This window comes from Coptis chinensis, chromosome 9, assembly GCF_015680905.1.
Source record: "Coptis chinensis isolate HL-2020 chromosome 9, ASM1568090v1, whole genome shotgun sequence".
NCBI classification, from domain to species: domain Eukaryota; kingdom Viridiplantae; phylum Streptophyta; class Magnoliopsida; order Ranunculales; family Ranunculaceae; genus Coptis; species Coptis chinensis.
This window is the reverse complement of record NC_141464.1, coordinates 30229426-30244006: the sequence shown is the minus strand read 5'-3', so window position 1 is coordinate 30244006 and position 14581 is coordinate 30229426. Positions and strand designations below refer to the sequence as shown.

Below are 14581 nucleotides of genomic sequence, written 5' to 3'. Positions count from 1 at the left end.
CTGAAGAAATTGGGTTTTGGGCTCGAAAATTCGAGCCCATGCATGAAAAAGTGGATCTTGTCTCCTCCATTTTAGGACACAAGACTTAGCTCTTAAGCATCTAGTTTTTTAGCTTAGCAAGAATCCAATAACTTGTTTTAGATCGAGTTTTTTCTTACTTGAAAAAATTAGTTTTCCATTCCAATAGATTAGTTAGAACAAAGAATGAATATTATTTAGAATCAGATTTAGTCTTACAATAAATTATTAGGTTTTCATTCCAATTTAGTTTATTGATTCAATTCTTATTTAGATTTAGTTGTCTTGAATTCATAATTAGTTTGTTTTAATTTGATAATTAGTATTCATAATCTTAGTTCTAAATTAGTTTTAAATTCAGTTTAATTCATTTTGAATCTTAGACTATTGTTAAATTAGATTATAAAGTTTAATCATTTATTCAATAATGAGTTGTTATATTTGTTCTTGTTTAAGAAATTATAGTATAATTATTCAAGGCTAAAACCTCCATTAGAGGGGTTTGAAGAAGCCTTGATAAAACTTGATTGTTGTTAGCATAGAATAGTTTGTAATATTCTATTCCATTCTAGAAAGTAATTATTTCACCATGAGAATGGGTTTGATTGCTTTACACGCTAGTTGTTAGTTGGTAGAGATTACCATGAACAATTAGGGATTATAAACACCCAATTGTTAAGCGCAAGCATTACAATTCGGATTACGACAATTCTTCATTAGTAAATTAAGTCAAGTTAAGGTAGAATCAAATTCCCCTAATTCTTTATCTAGATTCAAACCTTAGTATTTAAATTGCCATCGTATTATTCAAAACATTTCGATTACATTATTTCCCATCGTTGTTAGCATAATTAGATAATTCGTACTCTCATTGACTTTGATAGACTGATAATCTTAGTTAATGTGAATTCTAAAGAACTAGGAGTGGAACGAACTTTCTATTCCAACTATATTTCATTAGCATCGAGAGTAGAAAACTTTGATAATATTAAGCGTAAATAAGTTTTAGTTTTACTTACGTTTGAGTTTCGTTACTTATTCGTATGTAAAATTATCGTTTTTACTTTTATCATCAGGCAAGAAAGTTGATAACAAGATTGTCTATGAACCAGGAAAAGATTATGCGGAGCCTAAGGTAACTTATGTCCCCACCATCCCACCCAGTTCTAACACTCCAGATATATCTAGTGTTGTGCCACCTGCTGAAGAAACTGTTGCAAAAGAAGTTGAAGGAACTACAATGGAAGTAAGTAAGAAGAAGCCATCACGAGTGACTCCACCTGTCACTCCACTATCTATTACCAAGCGAACCGAAGCCGAAAGAAGAGAACCGATATTGAAGAATCCACCAGCACCGTTTCCATCGAAACTAGTGAATACCAGAAAGGATGACCAATATAAGGAGATTTGCGATGTAATTCAGAATTTGCATATTAATATCCCATTTCTGACCGCCATCAAGCAAGTTCCCTCGTATGCCAAATTCGTGAAAGATCTAGTGAAGAAGAAGACCAACATTCCGAAAGAAGCTTTTATTGGTCAAAGATGTTCATCGTACCTACAGAATCTAGCGGTTGTGAAACTAAAAGATCCTGGAAGTCCAACTATTACATGCAGAATTGGAGATTCTTTGGAGGAGCAAGCTTTATTAATTAGATTTGGGTTCCAGTGTGAATCTTCTACCATATTTCATCTACAAGAAGTTGGGCTTGAAAGATCTAAAACCGACTGATGTTACTTTACAGTTCGTAGATAGATCAGTGAAGATACCTAAAGGAATCATTGAAAATGTCATAGTCAAGATCGAAGATTTCTATTACCCGGTTGATTTTATAGTACTCGACACAAAACCTACATCTGGTAGGTAGATATCAATCATTCTTGGCAGACCATTCTTGGCCACTACAAATGCACTCATCGACTGTTGAAACGGTAATATGACGTTATCCTTTGGTAATATGAGAGTCGAGACCAATGTTTTCCATATGTTTTTTTTTTTGATTGGTAAGCCTGTTTTTAAATGAGATCGCGAACCTTTGAGGAGGTGTGAGCCCCAAACCTTTGGTATCACACCCAGTTTTATGCATGATTAAAATTGTTTTCCATATGTTATAGCAACCATAGGATTATCGACTCATTCATATCCTAGCACGATTATCGACTCATTCATATGTTGAAAGTTGTTGAAAGCTCTAACAGACTCAGATTGTGAGGAACTTAGTGTCAAGGCAATCAATGCGATTTTGGATTCATCGCCTGTCATGGATGACAGCAAGTTCAAAGAAAAGTTTGAATCGCCTATGCCTGATGGACCTTCTAAACACTTAAGAAGGAGCCTCCTAAGCTAGAATTGAAGCCTTTGCTATCTACACTCAAGTATGTTTTCTTGGGAGATTTGGGAGCCTACCCAGTAATCATTGCATCAGATTTGACTGAGGAGCAGGAATCCAGGTTAGTAGCACTTTTAAAGGAATACAAGTCAGCTATAGGTTGGACAATTGATGATATCAAGGGGATCAGCCCTATGATAGTTCAACATAGGATTCATTTGGAAGAGGATTCCAATACTTCTAAGCAACCACAAAGGAGGTTTAATCCGAAGATGAAGAAAGTAGTCCGAGAAGAGGTCGTCAAACTCCTTGACGCAGGCATTATGAACTTGTGCCGAAGAAGTTTGGAACCACAGTGATCGAGAATGAGAACAATGAGTTGATTCCAACCAGGAATCAAACTGGATGGAGAGTTTGCATCGATTACAGGAACCTGAATAGGGCATCGAGGAAAGATCATTTTCCATTACCTTTCATCGATCAGATATTAGAAAAATCAGCTAGACAAACTTACTACTACTTTCTTGATGGTTACTCAGGATATTTTCAGATCCATATCCACCCTGAGGACCAATAGAATACCACATTCACATGTCCGTTTGAGGATTACCTGCACCACATCTCTCCTTAATCCTTAAACGCTGTTGTGATACCAACTTAGTTCTGAACTAGGAAAAGTGTCACTTCATGGTAAAGGAAGGGATAGTGTTGGGTCACCAAGTTTCAAAGGAAGGAATTCTAGTAGATCAAGCGAAAATGTCTACAGGAAGTAAGCATGTTGTCGAGAGATCAATTTTGAGATGGAAACCTAAGTGTTCCCCACCTGTTAGTTTATGGGATTTACTCCCTGTTGACCTTCAAAGGAAGATTATTTCTATGGCTCGTGTAGGGTTTGGCAAAAGTTCATTTGTGCATAAAAGGAGAGTGCGTAAGCTAGGTTGGTATAAGAATTGCCATTCTGAAACTTGTCCTGGGCTACAACCATTAAGAGAAAATTGTTGGTATAAGGTATACTTCTGTCAATCACCTGTTAAAAGAGATCAGAAGAATTCCTACAAAGTGAAACTTAGTGGGTGGGAATACTAGTCTTGAGGATCTTACTATAAAGGACTCAAAAGTCTTGAGAATCTGACTTTAAAAGACTCACATTATGTTCTGGGGATCTGACGTAAAAAGACCTAAAAATTCAGCATCAATGGTAATATCCTACCTTTTTCTCTTCCATTTCATTTACTTCTTTATACATTGAGGTCAATGCATACATAAGTAGGGGGAGGGTATACTTGAGAAATGAATTTTGAAAATTAGTTTTCAAAAAAAAAAAAAAAAATCTATATCAGTAGCATGAGAAAAATGAATTTTAATGATGAGTCTGGGATATAGATTCTATACTGCTTAGTGTTGAGTTTGATATATAGTTGATATTATTGATTTCATTACCGCTTAGACCATTTATTATGCTCAGACATAGTTCTTGTTGATAGAATTCTTTATCAAGGCACCACCATAGTACTTGGTCAGTTTTGTGTACTTTTGCTAGAAGAGAGATTTAAACCCCTAGTAAATTGGAAGTATAATTTTTAGACTTAGCCCATGAGAGTTGAGCTTTATACCCATTCTTTGGAGAGTTATTACGAAAACTCCAAGTTTTAGTAACTCAACATCTTTCAGTTCTTTATGTCGTTGTAATATATTCTCATATTTGTTGATTTGGTTAATCACGAAGTGGCATCAACTGGGGAGATAACCATTAGGTCTTGTAGTCTATTCGAAACAAAGTATCATACTGATAAGTCAAGTAGTGAACCCATTCAGCCTTTATACCACCTAGTAGGACCATCATGTTAAACCCTTTTGAGCCTTACATCAAGCCATTTCTTCTAAAACCCTTTATCCTTTACACTACACCATTTTTTCCTATTTGGAATGGACTGGAGCCGTTCCTGTTAGGTCCATCGCGAACATATGAACAAATTTACTCATCCGGTAGCTTATTTTTTGCTGATTTTTGACACACACCAAACAGGAACGGTCCCCATCCGTCCCAATTTGCCAAAATTCTGGTAGTGTTTACACAACTCCAGACAAGGAGTATAGCCAAAAACCTTTATCAGCCATACCCATATGTTTCTGAGAATATGAGGGGCACAAGGAGGAAGAAAGAGCACAAAAGGAAGATTACAAGGAAATATCAAAGAGATACAATGAAGACCATCATTCTATTCTAAGTGAAAGAAGCAAGTGGAAAACAAGCATATCCAGAACTAATCAAGGATATACCACTGAGTTTAAAAAAAAAATAATAATAAAAATAAAAATAAAAATAAAAAAAAAATAGTTGAATAGAATGGATAGAAATGGTCAGACAAAGGAAGAATTTTCTCTGCAATACAGAATTTGAAGAAATCTTCCAAAGAAAGAAGCAAAACCCTTAGTGTTTTCAGAAACAACCTTAGAATCTTTTTTACCTTCTTCATAAACCAATACCCAAGCCAAGTTACAACCCATGACTTATCACTACAGTATGGTACGAAGTCTAGAATAGGTGAGAGGATGCTAAAGTGAAGGACCCGACACTTCATATGTGATTGCCATTCTTTCCATGAGACTACTGTCATCTAGAATGCTTTTTTTCAAGGTAGTATGTGGGATGTTCGTATTCATTATTTTTTTCCCCACATACATGAGGTAAAATAGTATACTATCTTTTAAGAGATTCTTTTCTGAGAGTATGACCGGTGAGGATTGAAAGTCGAGATTATATGTCTAAAGGTAAACTAGGGATTCCATTTCTTGGATAGGAGAGTATAGGAGATTGACTAAGTACAAACATAAGCCTTGATAGAGATGGAATTTTGTCAATTTTTACTATCTCCCATCATAATCTATGAGTCTTTGCAGCAATGTAGTTAGCAATAGAGACCGTCTGTTGGAGTAAGCACTAAGTGGGTAAGGAATTTCTCTCTCTGAAAAATACTATCATTCTTGAACATGCTTGTCACAGCCCGAATTTCTAAACAATTAAAAAAAAATGAATATTTGAAATATAAATATCTCAAACATCACTCGGTTCAATTGTCTAAAAACTCAAGCTATGACGGGGTGGATACAACACATGTCAAAACCTAAAACCCACATCATAAAGAATCTTAACAACAAAAATAATCTCCAAAAATTCTCTGAATTACTTTATAAAAAGTCTATCTTCCATCCCAATAAAACATCAAACCACTCTAAGAATAACAAGTCTTCAACATCGTATTTTCATGTCATATGAAAAGAAAACTACGTTATTACATACTTCCAAAAGATCAGACCTAATAAAAGAACTAACGGACTGCTCCAGATCAAATCCAAATCAAACGCCGCGGTTCCACTGCATTCCACCTATGTTCCCAAGAACACACCCACGTTGCCAAAACAAAGCAAACATGGGTCAGCAAAAATAGAATTTGCTGGTATGAGTAGACTAACCACATGTAAACCATTATCATACTTTAATTATCCAAACAATCACTTTATATTTTCCCATAACTTAATCATTCTCAGCTTGGAAGACAGGTAGTTCCATCATTTCAACCGGCATAGTTTCTTCCCAAGCAAAACTTCCATTATATTAACTCATTCTAATAACTCGTTTTAATATCTAAACCATTGAATTTAAAACTTACCGATATCCACTGCTATATAAGGGTAGGACCGCGTCCCTGCATAAAATGTTATTAAGTCCTACCCTCCTGCAAAAGAAAGTTAGAACTTCTATATAACATATGTAGATATTATATTAGGTATTCAAAAGTAAACCCAAACACTCGCATAATCAAAGAATACAACTAACCCGCAAGGCGAATACCTTAGTTCCTCTCTAGGGCAGTCCAAACAATCACGGTCATTCATGGCACATTCAATGAAATTCATGGCACATTCAATGAATACCCCTATATAACACTAACTGGCCATTTATGGCACATTCAATAAATGCCCACCTAATATATGACAGCAGCAGTCATAAAACTCAATTCCAAAACTTAAGGCGTAGAGAGTTCTAAAAGAGGTGGTAAATTGGTTTACGCATTATTGAACTTTATTGTATATATCATTTCAGAGAACAAAGGAGTATCTTGATTCGTGTATTTGGTTTACGCGTTATTAATATACCGATGTCTAAGTGTCATAACGTTGTGTATAAAACTGAAATATCACATAGTAGTTAATACACATACACACGTATATATAAAGGTCTTAGCCTAAAGCCAAGCATGCTAATTGCCCCAGACCTATCCTAATAGCCCAAATTATAATCCGAGTTGAAAGTCAAAATAGGTTAACTATTCAAAGTCAACCCTGGTCAAAAGTCAACTCTGGTCAAAGTCAACTCTAGTCATAAACCGATTAGCTAAACTAACCAAGTTAAATAACTCAAGCCTTAACCCGGCCCATAAACTGGTTAGGCCCACCTTGAAATATCTATCTGAAATAGATACTATGGACTAGCCCACTAAAACTTAAAATCGGCCCAAAACAAAAGTTGAATTTCGGTCCAACAAAAAAATGAACAGGACATTCTCCTTCTTCTTCTTCCTCGCCGCTCGTCAACTCCACCCATTTGGCCATCACAAACCACCAACCTAACTTCAATTTAAAACCCACGGTTTCACTCCTTAGAAAAAACCCAAACTGCCGATAACTTAAATTCTCAATTTCGTTATACTATAAAAATCTCGATCTACGCCATTAATGTCTGTAAAAGCTTCCCTTCACACTCTCCAGTACCCAATCTCCCTTCAACAATCAACAATCAAAGCTACAGCCTAGCTAACCTTACAACAAAACCAACAAACCAAATTATTCAAACAATCAAAATCATGACGATTTGGTTTTGTTTAGACGCCATTACTGCTCCTCCGGAGCTTCAAAAGCCCATATCGCGACAACAACAAATCATCACCGATAGACCACCAACACTTTCCAATCAAAACAAAAAGGAGTTAAAACTAAAACAATTTTCGACAATTTACTTCTGTTGGCTTGACGACGCCATTAATAGCCTCGTCCGAGCTCTAACAGAGTAAACTTCCTAGTTTCACTAGTCAACTTCTAACAGTTCACTTTAAAATCTCAGAGTTCAACAGGGTTAACAATTCACTTCAGAGTTAACAAACACTTCACTTTCAGAGTTTCACGGTTTAATATCAATCGAGCAATATCCTAGCATTTAACAAGTTTTAACGATACAACGACAGTAACAAGGAGAATAGCAGAATGGCAGTAAAATGCGCAGAAACTATAGACATCAAAATTATTTCTTTATACATGTCAAAACTCTAGATTCAGTGAAATAGAAAAACTACTCACTGTTTATAAACCGAACAGCGAGAAAAATCCTGAAAGACCGAAGTCAACTGTTGCGCGAAAGGACGATCTTCCTCGTTCAACACCTTTTCTTCTTTCAGTAAAACTCCATTTTTTTTTCTAAAACTCTCGCTGTGTTTTTTACCAACCCTATTCTGCTTTCTTTCTGTTAAAAACAAAACCCCCGAAATAGGGAAGAAGGTTTATCCCATAAACCCATGTCTCCTATTTCCACTAACACTTATCCTATTTTATTTTATCTATTATCTATTATTATTATTATTAGGAAAATAACCGAATAAAAACACGGGGTGTTATAATGCTATTGATTGATTTTGTGGGTATATCACCTAGAAACCCTCACGAGACTATAACTCATCATTTTTGGGGAACTTAAAGGTTTAAAGCCTTGTTGCATATGGTAAATGCAATCGCAATGCCTACAAAAGTGAGTTAGGATTAGGGGTGCAGATGGATAGCCGAATATCCTAATCCGATTCGTATTCGTATTCGAAAAATAGGATATTATCCGAAATTTTCGGATATCGGATTCGGATTCGGATAAATTTTCACATCCGAACAGATTTCGGATACGGATCTGGATCTTCGGTACTATCCGGTCGGATAATATCCAAATCCGATTTAATTAATATAAATATATTATTATATTAAAACTATAAAATATAAATACAAATTTAATTTAGTTTAGGGTTTTTTTTCTTTCTCTCAATTCTCAATTCTCAGCGCCGCAACCCGCAACCACCACTCAAATTCTCAAATCTCAAAATCCCCTCAAATTCTCAACGCACCACCAGCCACCACCGCTCCTCTTCTTCTTCCTCAAAGCACCACCACTCTTCAACACGCAAAGGTATGTCTTTACTACACTCATCCCAAACACATCTTCTAGAACTATAGATAAAAACATCAGTAAACGATTTTAAACGATTTTAAACATCTACTTGTATAAACGATTTTAAATCAGAGAACCACCAGTTTGTTAAACTCTTAAGTCTTGCCTCTATCGAATCAAACTCTTTAATATAGTTTTCGTCACCATTCAGTTGTCACCATTCAGTTGTTGACTATCTCTTATGTAATCAGTTGTGAAATCTTGATTTTTAGTGACTACGACTACTTCCGAGTTAATTGTTTAGATGGCTTTTCACTCACGTTCAAGCACTTGGGTTCTTTCTCATTGTTTGGAGACTCTTTCAGTGGCTTCTTATTCACAGTCTCTTCCTCCATAAAATCTACATCACATTCACTCACGCCCTTAAAATCCTCATTGTTTAGAGAATCTTTTAAATCCTCATTATCAAGCTTCTTATATAGAGCATCTTCTTCAACAGAATGAACAATGCATTCATTCACGCACACGTTTTTGGTTGACGACTCGTTTGCTAGTTTCTTATTAGGATTCTCTGCTTCAATAACAGTTCTACAACCCGTTCATCTGGAGTACGATCTACAACACATTCGTTCAAGCATGTGGAACTAGTAGAATTCTCATTGTTTGAACATGAAGATCCTCTGTTTCTGCAACATTAAACACATACACGCCATTCAAATCTTGCAAATTTTTCTTTTCTCTCTGCAAATGTGTAATAACAAACGTACAACAGTTAAACCATTTGAAGAATTTTTTGAATTTTTTGAATTTTGAATTTTGAAGAATCTAAAAGTGTTGTCTGTCAGTCTGTCTTTAATATTGACTCTATTTATTGTATTATCTAGGTGGAAATGGCTACCCCAACCCCAAGCAGTGCTGCATCAGCTCCTTCACTTAGTGGTAGTGTGAGTCATACGCCTATCAACGAGCCTACGCCTATTGATGCCGATACTGCTGCTGCTAGTATATCGTCGGATGAAGAAACAGCTCCTGCTGAAAGTGCTGATCCATTGAAAGGTAAGCGTTCAAAAGTGTGGCTAGAGCTCCTGCTTAAAAAAAGAGTTTTGATCCTAGTAGTAAGTTGGGTACTACGCATTTGAGAAATCATTTGAAAGTTTGCAAGATAAAGAAACGTTCTAGTAGTAGTAAGTGGTAGAATAATTACCGACTCTCGTTCATCATTGGTTGTTGATTCTGTGGAGGCGTTGGTATGTTTGAAGGATTGGTTGCCTAAACTTAATGGTAACTTCCTTCTCTTGAACTTTGTTTAAGAATATATATATATTCAAGAATTACATCATGTCTAACTTTATTTATATCTTAATTCATTTATGCATTAGTACCGATTGTTGGATTGGATGCTTGACTTGTGATAGAACAACTTTTAGTCTCGACACTATGAAACAAGGTAAGAATAAGACTAGTAAGGTTAATTTATATCTTGTCTACTTTTTTAAGTAATTAGTGATACATATGTTTCTTTATGTTTTCGTGAAGTATTTAATTATTTATTTTCAAATATAATCTCTAAATGAGTTGGTTGTGATTTTACCTCTATGCAGGTGTTAATGTGTTAATTGATTGGAACCGTTTTGGATGCGAAAAGTGTTGTATGGGCAGGGGCCAGATTTCTATGTTTATGTAATAGAGATGATCTCTAGTTTGTAATAGATTTTTATGTTTATAATAGGTTATGAGGGTATTTTCTTAAGTTAGAAGTATTTTCTTAATTAAGAGGTTGAACTGTTGAAGACTTGAAGTTTGTTTAACAGGTTAATGAAGCATGAACTGATGAACTGCTATGTTAATGTTAATTTAGTGTTTAACAGGTTGATTTTGATGAATAAGGTACTGCCACAGTTTTTAATAGGTTAATTTAGAACATGATTCGGACTGTACCAGGTGATAAGCCCATCACGAAATCACGAAAGCCCAAAAGCCCATGTTTAGTGATCGGATCGGATATTATCCGATATCCGATTCGGATATCGGATATCGGATTCGGACATTATTTTACACATCCGGTCGGATTCGGATTCACATTCGGATGTGAGTAATAAATTTTGGATTCGGATTCGGATGTAGGCATATCCGAATCCGAAACTATCCGTCTGCAGCCCTAGTTAGGATTTTATTTTTGTTATTAGGATGTGATTTTGATCACTTATATATATTTTTTTTATCTTATTTGCTAAGAGACTAGCAAAAAGCTAGTTGGGAGTTGTGATAAGTACTCAAAAAGTGCAATTTAAACCTCGATTATGCCTCTTGTTTAGCCATCTTAGTGGACTAATAGTCTTTGTAAGTTATGTTTTATGATTCTACAAGTGAAAAAGGGGTAAAATGGAGCAATTTAGAGCATTAAGGATCACATGGGAAGCCCGTGGACAATCATGGAGAAGGGCCAAGGAATTGAAGCTATTAAAGATGCGACTTAGACCTATTTTAAAGCCTATTTGGAAGCCCAAGGCCAAAGGATTCGTTGCATGGACCAAAGCCCGCAAAAGAGGATAGAAGGATAGAGCAAAAGAGGGGAAATAGACTTCCGCGCCTAGGATGCATGGATCGTGCGTTCAGACGCATTGCCCGTGTCTAAGACGCATGGATCGTGCGTCCAGACGCATGAAATGACAATGTAGCCAATTCCTTCTCAGTTTTGGGGACAAAGTTGGACTCTGAAAGAAGTTGATTTGTATTAGGAAACAAATGGCGGTTTGGAATGCTTCTAGAACTCATTGTAACCCCTATAAATAGAGGACCTAAGTGCCTCATATAATTGGCCAATTCACTTATACTCTTGCCTCCAGAACTTGAGGTAGAGAGAGATTAATAATAAAAGATTTGGTTTTAACTAGTCAAGTCTTAATAAATTAGTCTTTCTAGTCTTATGTTCTTTGACTCTTCTTCTTCTCGTTCTTCGTGTTCTTCCTTCTATATGGAAGGCTAATCTTCTCCTTCAAGGGAGGAGATGAAGCCGATGCTTAAGGTTTAATGATTCTTCTGGTTGAAGGTGTTCTTCAATCAGGTTAGTTCTTTATGTTTTTAGTTATTAGTTTCATTGCCCACACCAGGGGATGGAAGTATAGAATAGGGTTTATGTTTTGCAATATTAATATCATACTAGTGTTCTTTACTTTTCTTCTAGTAGTATAGTTCTTTAGAGTTAGGGAAGTATTCTTTGTGTTTGCCTTAAGTGGTGATTCATTGAATGGCCGCCCTATTAGGAAGTACTCCTTGATGTTGCTCTCGGTAATACATTAAATGGCTGCCCGAGCTTACATAAAAGGAAAGAATATATTAATAGCATAAACATAGGAACAACCTTAAGTAGAGTTAATTGTTAATGATGTTTCGTCCAAGAGGGCATCGGCACTTGCTCGATTGCCTAATTGTAGTATACTTGTAAGAACAGCCATGAAGCAGAAGGTCATAGATCAAAAGTATTGGTGGATTCTAATCTCTTGAATTCCCTCTCTTATAAATTCTCAATTGTTTAGTTAATTTAGTTTAGTTTAGTATTATAATCTAAAATATCTACAATCATAGTTTTTAATCCCTCAAACTCCCTTTCAGTCTTGTCATTCACATAATATACACTTAAAAATGGAACGATACCATACACATTCTTTACTTATTGAGGGATAATTAGGTTTTGGTACGCTTTTATTTTGTTCAACGACCATCATCCATTTACATCATCCATATACCATCTACACACACAAAAGGAACGCGTGTCACAGAACCAACCTCCATAGGTCTCGCTTCCCAATAAGTCTTCGAAAGACTACTCAGGTATGACTGTAGGAGATGTCATCACAAAACTACTCTCTAGAAGAGCTGCAAACGACCCTGGAACAACCTACAAAAAATTAGAATTTTTCGTGGCTACGAAGGTCAGGGTATGGGTTGTGCTCAGAAATATCCTTGGTAGGGCGTAGGTCGCGCTCAGAGCTAAATCGAGTTACATGCGTTTCAGCGCTAGGCACGCTCAGAATTAGTCTTGGTAGGGCGCGGGTCGTGCTCCGTGTGCGAAGAACAGGGTGCAGTGAAAAACAAAAGGAAAAATTAGAGGTTTAAGGTGAGAGATGAAAATGAGATGTGTGGTTTTTGTGTGTAGAATGAATCAAGTATATATAGGGTTTTAGTTTCTAAAACTAATCGACAAGTTGCCAAAAAAATTTAAGGCAATTGCCAGAAACAAAATATTTCCAAAACCTAAAACGAAAACAACCCATATTCCTTATTCCAAAACAAGCCTAATATCTTTTAAATTGAATTTAGAATAGCAACTTCCTAACTCATTGAAATTTCATCCTACCACAATATCTAATCATAGCCATGCCAATATCGGCAACATTCCCAACAATCATCAAAATATTACTTTTAAAATGGTGGATCATATAAAAATAATACTAAAAGAAATAATACCACCCCCAAACAATTCGGGAAGGTGGGATTAACGCAAAAATTATCGCATGCGTTGAAAAGAACCAAATTAAATTCAAATCGAAATTCAAATAACAATTAACTACCGAATTCAAATTTAACTACTTAATTCAACAACTTAACATCCAAACTAATAAAAACAATTAAAAACAACATCAAAACAACAAATTTTTCTAAACAACTAGCCACGAGATGAAGATGGACCCTGAGATGGAGATTGGGCCTGGGATGAAGATGGGCCCGAGCCATCCGTCCTTCGGCGACGACGCCCATGCCTCTCAGACTCATCTGAAGCAAAACCCCCCAGGGGTGGCATGCGTCATAGAATTTCCACTTGGAAACGGCTCTGTGCCTCCATAAATGCCTTCATCTCGTCCCAACGCTCATCCTCACACTGGGCATGAATCTCATAGTTCTGATGTATGGTAGTCTGTTGCCGAGTCCGGAGATCTTCACAGATAGTATTAAGAGAATGCATGCCATGATGAAGCACTGACATGAGTTCTACGTCAAAACCACACTTCTCCAAGGCATCGGCATCAAAACATGTCGTGTCCTCATCATCATCCGAATCAACCTCTTCCACAACCCTCTCTCCAGGCAACCTCCAAGTCTTCTGGATACATTGCGTGTAAATACTTGCATTTGAATGCGAGTTCAGCATAATCCAATCAGATTTCGGAGTAGCTCTCAAACTCATCATGATCTTTGTTATCAAAACAGGGAGAGGTACAATACTCTTCCCAACTCCTCAAATCATATTTATCAAAAACTCAAGGATACAGAATTCATACTTCCTCTCCTGAGTATCCATAGAACATGAAGACAATTCAAACTGATGTCACTGACTTTCTCTTTTCCAATGACATTCCTACCAATCCACTGAGCTACAGCCAGCTGGTTGGTTCGCAGAGACGACTGACGAACACAATGCAAACTCGCATTGTAGTTTTCCTTCAAAACCGTCTCTTTCATCAAAGGCTCGATCCCAACAATTTGGGATTCTTGCAATGTGGCTAGTAGATTGCGTCCTTCCTCCATGCCGAAAATACGAGCTAACAAATTTCTATCCACTTCTCTCCTTAATTTATTCACCTTTACAAAAAAATTATTACCATCCAACTCCCTCATCTTATAGAATTGTTGGACCAAATCGTCGTGATAAAAGTCATTCGTCGAATACCACAAATGCATCCAATCCCTACGAATCATCTCGTCACTATAAAATGGCGCAAAGTGGTCGGTAGTAAAAGCTTGTTCCGGCAAGATTCTTCGTCTTTGAGCCATTGAAGTTTTGAAACGATTTGTGGGATGAAGACAATGTAGGGAATGAGTTTGAATGGGATTCACTCACAAACTTGGAGTGGTGGCGGTGGTGGTTGTGAAAATTTATTATTTTGGTAATTTTTTTGTATTTTCGGTGGGTAAGTTGGTGTTGGATAATGGTGTAGAGTAGGTTAAAGCTTTTGGCGTGGCGGTTTTTTTTTTTAAAGGTTTGGATGTTGTTAATGGTGGAAAATAAAGAAACTTGCGAACTATTTTT

At 36.3% G+C, this 14581-nt stretch overlaps 1 long non-coding RNA gene across 1 annotated transcript; it reads left to right on the top strand.

Moving 5' to 3' along the window:
• Window positions 1-8459: 8459 nt before the first annotated feature.
• LOC147475516 (uncharacterized) lies at window positions 8460-10315 on the top strand. Its single transcript, XR_015209535.1, has 3 exons — window positions 8460-8571; window positions 9438-9609; window positions 10155-10315. It is a non-coding gene; the product is annotated as an uncharacterized LOC147475516 (long non-coding RNA).
• The last annotated feature ends 4266 nt before the right edge of the window (window positions 10316-14581 follow it).